Here is a 12,698-nt window from a genome sequence, read left to right as displayed (position 1 = left end):
TTGTTGTTAAGTGCCGTCGAGACACAGACGACTCATAGCGACCCTATGAAGGAGAGTCCTAGAAGCTTGGGTGCTTTTCATCCTCTCTCCAGGTTCATAGGGTTTCTGGAGGCAAGCTGTTATGGAAGTGGGTGCAACTCCTCCTTCCAAGGTTGTTTTAATCGGGGAGTTCCACCCCATTCTCTGTCCACATTGGGTAGCCAACCATTAACACATTTGACAGATTTGAAGATTAAGCAGGAAAATACATACAGAGCTCTTTAGTAAGGCCTCAATAATTGGCAGCTCTTGTTATTAAAGACTCCATTTTCCAATCTTGTCAAGAGAAATATATATATAATATATTGTTATAAGTGAGGATGGCGCAAGATAGAACAAGGTTCAGGTCTTTAATTCATAGGGTCACGATGAATCGTCTACGGCTCGATGGCACTTAACAACAACAACAACTTAAGAGAACTCTGTTAGCCTAGTGGATAGAAAATTCTGCTACCCAGCCAAAGGTGGGTGATTTTAATCTGAGGCCCTCAGGCCTGGTTTTAATGGGTTTTAGTCAAACATTCTTCTAAGTGGTATCGCACTGGTCTGTCCATTTGCTGTACAGAGGTAACTCGTGGTTGCTGTGATGCTGAACACTGTGACACTGATGTGTCAAATGCGATAATGGTTACCCATGGTGGACAGTATTTGGTGGAGCTTCCTGATTACAACAAGCTTGGAAGCAGGAGTGGAATCCACTTCCTAAATGGCTTGCCTCCGGAAACTCTATGAATGTGGAGAAACGATGAAAATTATATAAGTGTTCAGGTCTTTCATTCATAGAGTTACTATGAGTCATCTATGGCTTGATGGTACTTAACAACAACAACAATACCTTATAATATATATTATATATACACTATATTGTTATATAATATAAATAATATTATATAGTATATATTGTTGTTTAGTACCATAGAATCAGAACTGACCCATAGCTGATCCTCCGGAGGACTTTCAGAGGTGGTTAATCACATGGGAGGAGAATGTCCATCCTTCTTCCATGGTGGCCTCAAACTGTGTGCTTTCAGGATTGAAGTACAGCTTCTTGCCACTAGACCATCAGAGTTCTTGTTGTTGTTGTTAGGTGCCATCAAATCAAGTATGACTCATAGTGACTCTATGAAGAAAAGATCTGAACCCTGTTCTATCCTGCACCATCCTCACACTTCCTGACACACAAGAGCCCATTGCAGCAATCATTGTGCCAATCCACCTGGTTGAGGGTGTTCTTCTCCTTTGCCAACCCTCCACCCTTCCTAGCATCAAGTCCTTCTACAAGGAATAGCACCTCCTAGCAATATGACCAAAGTACGTGAGATGAAGTCTCATTATTCTTGCCTCCAAAGATTACTCCAGCTGCACTCTCCCCAAGACATGTTTGTTCTCTTGGCTATCCATGGGATGTTCAGTGCTCTTCTCCAACACTACAGCTCAAAGGAATAGATTCTTTTTCTGTCATCCTATTCATTGTCCAGTTCTCAGATGCATAGCAACTAGTTGGAAAGATCATGGCCTGAATCAAACTCACCTTAATCCTCAAACGGACATCATGACTCCTCAATAATTTGGAAAGGGGCTTAAATGCAGATTTTCCCAGTGCAATATGCCTCCTCATTTCCTGGCTGATGGTACCAAGAGTGTTAATTGTGGATCGAAGCAAGATGAAGCGTTGACAGTTTCAATCTATTTCCTCTCCACCCATTATGATGCTGCTTATCGGTCCAGCAGTAAAAATCTTTGCTATCTTGACACTGAGATGCAATCCATACCAAATGCTGTATTCCTTGCTCTTCTACAAGTGCATCAAGAGCTCTGAGAAAACACCCCCCCCACACACACACCCATGTTGTTGTTGTTATGTGCCGTCAAGTCTCTTGTGACTCATAGTGACCCTATGTACAACAGCCCTAAACTCTGCTCTGTCCTGTGCCAATCGCACTGTCTCTGACACTCCCATCCTGATTACCCCAGTCACTGAATCAATCCACCTCCTAGAGGGCTTTCCCCTCCTGCACTGTCCATCCACCCTTCCAAGCATGATGTCCCTCTCCAAGGATCTGTCCCTCCTTACAACATGTCCAAAGTATGTCAGATGAAGCCCCAGATTAAGACAGACTAGGAAGAAGGATTGGCCATCCACTTCTGAAATAGCAGGCCTCTGAAAATCCTATGTACACACATCTATAGGGAGCTCTAATTGCAAGAAGCTGTACTCTAATCCCTAAGGCATGTAGTTCGAGTCCACCAGAAGGATGGACAATCTCCTCCCATGTGAGTAACTGCCTCTAAAAACTCACTGGGTCAGCTCTGGGTCAATTTTGATTCGAATGTACACAATAACATCTCTCTCTCTCTCTCTCTCTCTCTCTCTCTCTCTCTCTCTCTATATATATATATATATATATATATATATATATCACAGCAATGCAGATTTGATATAAAACAAATTGAAAGTTATGAAATGTCTTATACCATCATACCCTCCCTGACCCACCCTTTGCCGTGTTTCCCCCCACTGATTACTATTAACGTTATCTTTAATGAACTCCAAGCACTTATACTGTAGTAATGGGACCTTGTTACATTTTGCCTTCTGAAAGGCTTTAAAGACTGTGCCCCAGCTACCTTTTCTTTCCTGTTTCTTGTCAGTCCTCCCTTCTTCCCCCACTCCCTTTGCTCCTTCTAGTTCCAGCTCCACTGAACTGTTGATTCTGCCACCAGACCTTTGCACATGCTATTTCTTCTGCTTGAAGCAATTTCCCTCCTTTTCTTTCCATCAAACTCCTACTTACCCTTCATAAACTTCAATCACATATCTTTTTGTGAAACTCTCCTTGATTCCTTGCCTCTCCATGCTCTGTGTCATTCTGTTCTGGAATGGTTGACTGGATGCAGGTCTCTAACCTATCTCTACTAGAAACTACACGTAGGTAGTTCTCCAGATCTAAACCACTCCTTTCCTTAGCCCAGCTTGGGACCTGTCCGAAGAAGGTGATCAGGGATGAAACATTGATTTTCTTGTGGTTTACATTTATATTTTAACATAAACCCTTTTCTGAGGTCTGGTCTTGTGATTATCATTTCCCTTCTGTTAAAGGGACTGCTGAACTAGGACTGACCTCAGTCCTGTGGTTCTGATGGAGCTCGTTCTCCCTGGAGATTGTTCAAGGTAAATTTAATGAAGTTAATGGCCAGGGATACATAAAGGAGTTTGTTCCACAGAACAACCAGAGCGTGGACTCTATTCCCATGACAAATGGAGGAATTCCTTCAGCGGAGCCATGGAGAGAGAAAGGGAATGTGGGCATCTCTCCTCTCATTGCTGTGGTCCTCTGAGCAGGCTCTGTGGGGTAGGGCTCAAACACCTTAGCATAGATTGGCATTTGTGGCTCTGGGGTTTGAAAGTGGTGTGAGCAGCTGCAAGGTTTTTAGAACCTTCTGCCAGTGGCTGTGGGGTTCAGTTCCCCGGTACTCCTTGAATTAGAGCTGGAGAAAGCCAAGTAGACAGCTACCTGGCTGGTCTGGATCCCTCAGCCGAGTACCTACACTATCTCCACCTATGCCACCTTGCCTCTCTTGAACCCTGGAATAGTTCACTCGCCTTCTGATACTTCCTTCTCATGTCATTCCTGAAACTTGCATGTGCTCCAACACAGTTTGGATTTTCAGACTCCTTTCCAACATGCCTCCTCCCTGAAGTCTCCCCGATTCCTTTCTCTCTGTTTAACCTGGAATGACTTCCTCTCATCAGTTCCCAGGACCCCATTGCTTCTCTCTTAGGCATTACTTACCTTTTGTTATTATTAATTATTTTCAATTATAAAAGAAATATCTCCTTATTTTAAAAGTAAAACAAAATAGAGACTTACATGAAAACATAAACAATTTGCCATTTCTACTTCTTTCTCTCCAATTCCCCTTCCTGTCTTCTTTTCACAGAAACTTATGATTCCTAATGCCCCCTGTGTCCTGATATTCATGCCCTTGTTTTGTAGTCCTCTCTCTTTCAAGTATGGTCTAGACCAAGTGACTTGTTTCTGAGGTATAGGGTGTAACATAATTCTGTAACGTAAGATACCATATCTGTGTTGGTGACTTCTGTCTTACTGATTTATCTTCTTGGTTTTTCTGAATTGTGCTTACTCAGTTGCAGGGAGTTATCTGGTAAGTAAATGAGGGGGTCTTCTTGCCAACCACCAGCAAAGAACTGAGACTTTTAGTCCAAAAGTCCTTGAAAAACTGAATGCTGACAGTAACCAGGTGAGTGAGCTTGAAAGCTGATCCTTCCCTGTGGACGTGTTGAGATGACAGAAGTCTCAGCTGACACCCTAGTTGCAGCCGGTGAGCTCCTGAGCCGGAGCACCCAATTAAGCTGTGTCCTGGTTCTTGATCCTCAGCTCAGAATTAGTCACTGCCATTGAATCAGAATCAAGTAATAGCTGACCATCTAGTGGGTTTCCAAATTGTTAATCACAGCGGGGAGATTGTTTTCTTTCTCCCCAAAGGAGGCTAATGGATTCAAACCTCAAGATCTAACCTTTGAGTTAGCAGTGCAACTCCCTACAGCCTACACCATAAGAATTCCCTACAGCCTATGCCATCAGACCTCCCTACAGCCTATGCCATCAGAACTCCCTACAGTCTATGCCATCAGACCTCCCTACAGCCTATGCCATCAGACCTCCCTATAGCCTATGCCATCAGGACTCCCTACAGCCTATGCTATCAGACCTCCCTACAGCCTATGCCATCAGACCTCCATACAGCCTATGCCATCAGACCTCCATACAGCCTATGCCATCAGACCTCCATACAGCCTATGCCATCAGACCTCCATACAGCCTATGCCATCAGGACTCTCTACAGCCTATGCTATCAGACCTCCCTACAGCCTATGCCATCATATGCCATCAAGACTCACTACAGACTAAACCAGAGCTCCCTCTTGACCCTCAGAACCATGAAATAATAAATGTGTGTTCTCGTAAACAGCTAAATTTTTTATATAATTTAGGTAATTTGTTATGCAACAAGAGATAATGAATACATTATGTGTGTTAGTGCTATAATTTCTGTAGAATAAACTCATGATAGTGAAAAAGAATCAAAAGGCATACAGATTCTCCTCATAATAGCTTTATGCTTCATTCCAAAAATATATGATAATCCTTGCCCCTACCAACCCATGTCCTCACATCTTCACTAGAACTATTATCAATCTTTACACATGTTTGCAATATGTTATTGTTATTGTTGTTGATTGCCGTCGAGTAAAGCATGACTCACAGCCATCTCAGAACAAAAGGTCTGAAGCTTTTCTATAACTATTTTCATTTATCAAAATTCCTCAAGTTTCCAGTGGCATATTGTTTGGGAAGTGGATGCCACTATTGCTTCCAATATTATGGTTAAAAATGGGACCTCATTTTGCTGTAATTTTCATTTCTGTGATTGCTAGGGAGGTTGAACACTCTTCTTGTATTTACTGTCATTCTGAATTTTAATAGACAATCATTTATTAAGCTTCTACTCAATAAATAAGATGTGTCAGGTACTGTTATTAATATTTTAATAAGATATAGATTTTCTTGCTCAAAGAGCTCACAGCTTGGTAGGGAAAGATGGACATGCAAATATACACTAAAGAGCAAATGTGTAGAAATACATTTGCTCTCAATGTTCTGGAAATACAGAAGTGAAAGAGACTGGATTTTCCTGGGGACAGTTGAGAAGCTATATAAAGAGTGAGCATTTGGGCGGGGTGTTGAAGGAGGTATAAGAGTTTGTAAAATGGAAGAGTACAGCTTGCACAAAGGTACAGGAGGCATGAACAAGTGACACTCAGCAAGACTGGAATAGAATGATGGGATAAGAGGAGCGATGAGGCTGGAGATGGATGGACAAGAATTGGTTATTGATTGTGATGATTGTGAGAGGATTCAGATACTATGCTCAGGCATTTGGACACCACCATGAAGGCAATAACAAGTCCCTAGAGATTTTTTCAGCAGAACAGTGATGTGAACAGATCAGTATGACTTCAGCTTGATTGTACATGTACCATTTCACTAACTAGAGGACATGTCTCCTAAGGATCTGAACTGCTTTCATCTCTCTCTCTCTCTCTCTCTCAATATATAGCTGACATCCACATGGATTCATGAACTGAATGAAGAATCAGGTCCTGACCAATAGATGGATCTGGCTAATGTGGACTGAAAATAGTGTTTAGTGGTGTTAAGGGTTTATTGTTCACAATGACTTTCCTAGCCATTGCTCAACTTTGCAGTTGGATGAACAGGAATATGTGAATAGGGCATGTTAACCTATCCACAAAAGGATTGGCTTGTCTCACCATTAAATTGAGTGGATCCAGCAGCAGAATTGAAGGATATTCACCATCAGCAAAGAAGAAGCGAGAGAATGTAGCATGTAATTTGGGGCCAGAGATTCTTGCACCAGCCAGACTAGGCAACAGCAATCACAGCAGCCGCAGAGGAGAACCAGAGATCTGACGTTGGGACTGCTGTAAGGTGGAACTAACTGGAGCCAAAAACCTTTTGCTCACATTTGTTGGAGAACTTGGGGTGGAAGGGAGAGCCATAATTGGCAGGACTAAGAGTTTTGTAATACTGGCCTAAAGGCACAAGGCTCAAGGTTGAGGCACCTGTGAGCACATTGTAGAAGCTGTCCTCACTGCATTCTGCTACTAATGTAGATTTTATAGTCTTTTGACTTTCTGAAAATTGTTCTATATGGACAGTGAGCTATCACATTAGATTTTGTACCCAGTAAAACAGTAAGACTGGTGTTGAGATGAGTAGAAAGAGATGTGGGGGCTTGAGGGACATGTCTGACCTCATGGAAATTGCTTTTGTGTTGATATTGTTGATGGGGACAGTTCCCCTTTGTGAAGTTGGTAAGGGTCAGATACAGCTGTCTCCATGCTGTGCTTGCTCTTTTTACATCACTGATGTGGCTCTGAGTTTAAAACCATAAGCTGAGATCTACAGGATTCAAGAAAAGGGGTCTTGGTAGGCCCAGTTCCAAAGAGTTCAGGAAGTCACCTCAGATGCCCAGGATCCATGTGGGTTCCATGTGATTGATTTCTGGCTGGGACATACTTGTTGCTTCCTAGGTTCTCATACCCAGATCTTCTTCCATGGTAGTCCTTAGAGATGTCCTAAGATATCAGGTCCTATGGAGAAATTGGCTTCTTTCCTTCTCCCTTGTCTTACCATCTTCTGCTCCAACCAGCCGTGGTAGAGGCAGGAAGCGTCTTCTTCATTATATTTAATAAGGTTAGATGTTCTCAAAGAGGAAAGAGGATGAGTTGAAAGGAGACTTTCATATTTCTCTTGTGCAAAAATACTCCCCTGACAAATATAATCCTTTCCCCCTGTGTGAACCCCGATCGATTTTCCTTCCATCAGAATCCCTCAGGCATTGCCAGCTTCTTAATGGTAACTGATGAGGACACATCTGGGCTCTTGCTGTTAGTGAAAGTGCCAATGGCCTTAGCTATGACTACTGCCTTACTTTACAGCAGGATTAGAATAATCTTGCCAATAGTAATAAAAACCACCATCTACTGAGCGTGTACTATGTACCAGGCATTGTGCTATATGTCTTACCTGTGTAATTTTATTCAGGACTCTCAATAGTCCTGTGACATTTATGTAATTGTCAGCAGCATTCTCACTTTAAGGAGGAGGAAATAGAGGTGCAGAGATCGGAATTAACTAGATCAAGGCAATGCTACCTTAAAGCATAGGTCAAGATTTATAATGTTAAATTTCCTTTGCCTCTACATGGAAGCCCAGTGTCCTAGGCATTCACAGAAGTTTTAATCAATAGAAACCTTTTCATCATTTGCCTTTAAGGAATATGATTTCAGATGATGCCAAGCTGGTCATTGGTGGAGTGTCTCTGCTTAAACCTCCCCTTACAGAGACCAGGGTAGATGAGCTGGTTCCCAGAGGTCAACCAGGGTAATGTGATCCTGCTCTAGTGCTTTGTTCAGAGGAAGATGAGTAAGAAGTCTTAGCCAACAGCCTTGGTGAGCACTCACACCCCTCTGCCAGAGGCAGGATGGGGATCATAAATAAGGAAAGAGAGATCTGAGTGCTGCATGTCAAAGGAACTTAGGCAGACAGAGCAGCTGGGAGCAGGACAAGGTCTGAGGTGAGTGTATCAGTGTCTGGACAGCAGACGTGCCATGTGAGCTTAAAAGCTTTGGGGTGGGAAGAGTAGCTCTGGGCTTCTTTTTGGGCAGTTATTCCTTTAATATTTTTTAACTTTAAAAAAATTTTATATTGGTTTGCATACAATGTTTGTATACGTTATGTTTTACACTATCTTTTATTCATATGGTGTTTTAAACAATCATTCTCATTCATTGTTGTTGTTATGTGACATTGAGTAGCCTGTGACCCTATGTACAATAGCCTTAAACCCTGCTCTGTCCTGTGCCAATCTCACTGTCTCCAACACACCTACCCCCATTGTCCTAGTCACTGAATCAATCCACCTCATAGAGGGTCTCCCCCTCCTGCACTGTCCCTCCACCCTCCCAAGCATGACATCCTTCTTCAAGGACCTGTCCCTATTTACAACATGTCCAAAGTATATCATACAAAGCCTCAGAATCCTTGCCTCTAAAGAGCAGCCTGGTTCAACTCCCTCTAGGTTGAACCCGTTTGTTTTCTTAGCAGTCCATGGTATATTCAATACTCTTCTCCAACATCACAGATCAAAGGCATCAATTTCTTCTTCTATCCTCCCTAGTCATTGTTCAACTCTCTGATTGCAAAGACCATGGCCTGCATCAGACACACCTTAGTCTCTAGACTGACACCATTGCTCTTCAGTATTTCGGAGAGGTCCTAACAGCAGACTTTCCCATTGCAATACGTTTTTTGATTTCCTGGCTACTGGTGCCAGGAGTGTTGACCGTGGAGCCAGGCAGACTAAAGTAGTTAACAATCTCAATTTCGTCACCATCCATCCTGATGCTGCCAATTGGTCCAGTGGTTAGAATATTTGTCCTCTTGACATTGAGCCTCAGTCTATACTGAAGGCTGTAGTCCTTGACCCTCTGCAGTAAGCGTTTCAGATCCTCCTCAGTTTCAGCAAGCAGGGTTGTGTCATCTGCACAATGCAGATGATTGTTGATAGATCTTCCACCAATCCTGATGCCACACTTCTCCTCAAGTGCCTAGCCTTTTGGATAATCTGTTCTGCATACAGGTTGAAAAGGTATGGAGATAGGACACATCCCTGGCGTACACCTTTTCCAAGTTTGAACCATGCAGTGTTTCCTTGCTCTGTTCTGACGACTGCCTCTTGGTACAAGTATAGGTTTAGCATTATCACGATCAAGTGTTTGGGATTCTCATTCTTCTCAGATTCAGACACAGTTTGTTATGATCCGCACAAACACCTTTGCATAGTCAATGAAACACAGATAGATATTCTTCTGGTATTCCCTGCTTTCAGCTAAGATCCATTTAACATCAGCTACAATATCCCTAGTACCACAACCCCTTCTAAACCCAGCCTGGACTTCTGGCAGTTCTCTGCTGATGTGCTGTACTAGTCGTTTTTAAATAAACTTCAGTAGAATCTTGCTTGCATGTGAAATCAATGTTATTGTTCTATAGTTTCCACACTCTGTTGGGTCACCCTTCTTTGGAATGGGAACAAATACAGATCTCTTCCAGTCATGCAGATTGTTGAATCTTCCACCAATCCTGATGCCACACTTCTCATATAGCCCAGCCTCCTGGGTAATCTCCTTTACATATAAGTTAAAAAGGTATGGAGAAAGGACACATCCCTGGTGTACACCCTTCCCAATTTTGAAGCATGCAGCAATTTCTTGCTCTGTTTTGACAACTGCCTCCTGGTCTGAGTATAGGTTTCATATGGGCATGATCAAGTGTTCTGGGATTCCCATTCTTCTTAGAGTCAGCCACAGTTTGTTATGATCCACACAGTCAAATGCCTTTGCATAATCAATGAAACACAGACATGCCTTTGGCACTCCCTGCTTTCAGCCAAGATCCATCTAACATTATCTACAATATCCCTAGTATCACGACCCCTTCTAAACCCAGTCTGGACTTCTGGCAGTTCTTTGTTGATGTGCTGTTCCTGTCATTTTTGGATAATCTTCAGTAGAATCTTGCTTGCATGTGATATCAGTGATTTTGTTCGATAATTTCCACACTCAGTTGGGTCACCTTTCTTTGGAATGGGAACAAATATAGATCTTCCAGTCAGTTGGCCAAGTGGTTGTCCTCCAGATTTCTTGGCACAACTTGGTGAACACATCTAGGGCAGCATCTGTTAGTTGAAATATGTCAATTGGTATACCATCTCTTCCTGGGGCTTTAATTTTTTGCCAATTCCTTCAAAGCAACTTGAAATTCTTCCTTCATCACCATAGGCTCTTGCTCATCTGTTGTTTCATGAAATTCTTCTGTGTCTGCCAATTCCTTTCTGTACAGTGACTCTGTATACTCTTTTCATCTTCTTTTATTATTTCCTGGATCATTCAATATTCTGCCCAAAACATCCTTAAGTATAGCAACTCAAGGTTTGAATTTATTCTTCAGTTCCTTGAGCTTAAGAAATGCTGAGCGAATTCGGCCTTTTTGGTTTTCTGACTCCAGTTCCTTGAACATTTCATTGTAATATTTTACTTCGTCTTCCTGTGCTGCCTTTTGAAATCTTCTGTTCAGCTCTTTAATATCTTGAATTCTTCCCACTGCTTTGGATTCTTGGCACTGTAGTGCAATATTCAGACTCTCTTCTGACATGCATTTTGGTCTTTTCTTTCTCCTCTGTCTTTGTAATTACCTTTTGTAGTCTTCCTGGATGATACTCTTGATATCATCCCATAACTCTTTTGGTCTTCACTCATTGGTGTTCAACGCCTCAAACCTGTTCCTGAGATGGTTTTGAAATTCAGATAGGATAGACTCAAGGTCATATTTTGGTTCCCATGGATTTGATTTAATTTTCCTTAGCTTCAGCTTGAATTTGCATATGAGTAGTTGGTGGTCTGTTTCACAATCAGCACCTGGCCTAGTTTTCACAGGTGATAGTGGGCTATCAGATCTCATTCATTATATTTTATAAAATTAATTGCCATTGAACTATGCTCACTATTGCCCTGTCTTTCCAGATTCCTGCTAGACCTTTCCCATTTCCTTTACCCCCCTTCCCTCCATCCACCAAATTATGTGATCCTTTGATTTCCCCTTTGCCCACCTTCTCCCTTCTGCTCCCACCCTCTTCCCCCATTGGTCTCCATACATTTTTTACTAGTTATCTTTCTGTTTTTACAATAATGGTCTTATGCAGTATTTAATCTTATGATAAATGAGTCAGTTCTGTCAGTATAATGTTGGGCAGATATTTTTGCCTTTGTTTCTTTTTTGTTTAGCTTTTTTCTCTTTATCACCCTTCTCTCAACCCTCACCCTCCTCCTATTCCTTTTTCATTTGTAAATAGAAATAGCATGGTTTTGAACATAAAAAGTATTCTCTTTATAAACATCAAATCAGACAGTATGAAAACTTAAAGACAAAACTAAACATAATTTGTAACCCCACCAACCAGAGCTAGACTGTGATATTTGGGGATGTAACTTAGAGACCTTTTTAAATGCTTATCAGAAAAGGACCAGGTTGTGTAAACTAGAAAATACCCTCTTTTCTCTTTTTACAATAGACCTTGGTTCCCTCTCTATATCAATAGCTGTAAATCCTTCACATCCTTTTAACTGTTGCATGGGTTTCCAGGTTTGGATGGATCACCAATTCTTTATAAATTTGATTTCACTTGTTTCCCCCTCTAAAAAGAAAGATATGATGTCTCAAGGAACTAGTAAGAATAAAGGTGACTTCTTATGTCTTCCAAACATGCCTTTCTTCTTGCTTCTTTCTGATTTACCCCACGGACAGGGGCACCTAAACTTTGAGATGGACAAAACTGAAGATAGATTCAGTGTTTTCACAGACTCATGGACAACAAGAGATGGCTGGTGTGATGGCAGGATGCAGGTGGGGAATGGACAGCCATAGTGTGTAGCAGCCCTCATCATTTGGGGATGAGTAGAGCTTTCATAGACAACTTGAATATTGTTGTTTGATGCTGTTATTAGCCACTGTGTTGGCTACAACTCATCTTGCACCATCCTTACGATCTTCATCATGCTCAAGCCAATTGTTATAAACTCTGTGTCAAACTGTCTCATTGAGGGTCTTCTCTTTCTCTTACCTTCTGTCTTTCCAAGCATTATATCCTTTTCCAATGACTGTCCCCCACCCCCGACAACATAGCTAAAGTAGATGAGATGAAATGTCACTATCCTTGCCTCTGAGGAGTACCCTGTTTGCATTTCCTCCAGGACAGACTTACCTGTTTTTTTGGCAGTCCATGGGATATTAGAACTCTTCTCCATCACTACCATTCAAAGGCCTCATCATTATTATTCATTGTTCAGCTTTCAGATGCAAAATGTCATTGTGCCTGGCCCAATCCCAAAACAACAACAAAAAACTGAAACAGCAAACCCTCACACTCCTTGCCATCAAGTCAGAAGTGACTCATGATTGACCCCTAGCAGGTTTCAGAGACTATAAATT

This window comes from Elephantulus edwardii, unplaced genomic scaffold, assembly GCF_000299155.1.
Source record: "Elephantulus edwardii isolate Elephantulus edwardi_28Jun2011 unplaced genomic scaffold, EleEdw1.0 scaffold00049, whole genome shotgun sequence".
NCBI lineage: Eukaryota > Metazoa > Chordata > Mammalia > Macroscelidea > Macroscelididae > Elephantulus > Elephantulus edwardii.
The sequence above is the reverse complement of the archived record's forward strand: the minus strand, read 5'-3'. Positions refer to the sequence as shown.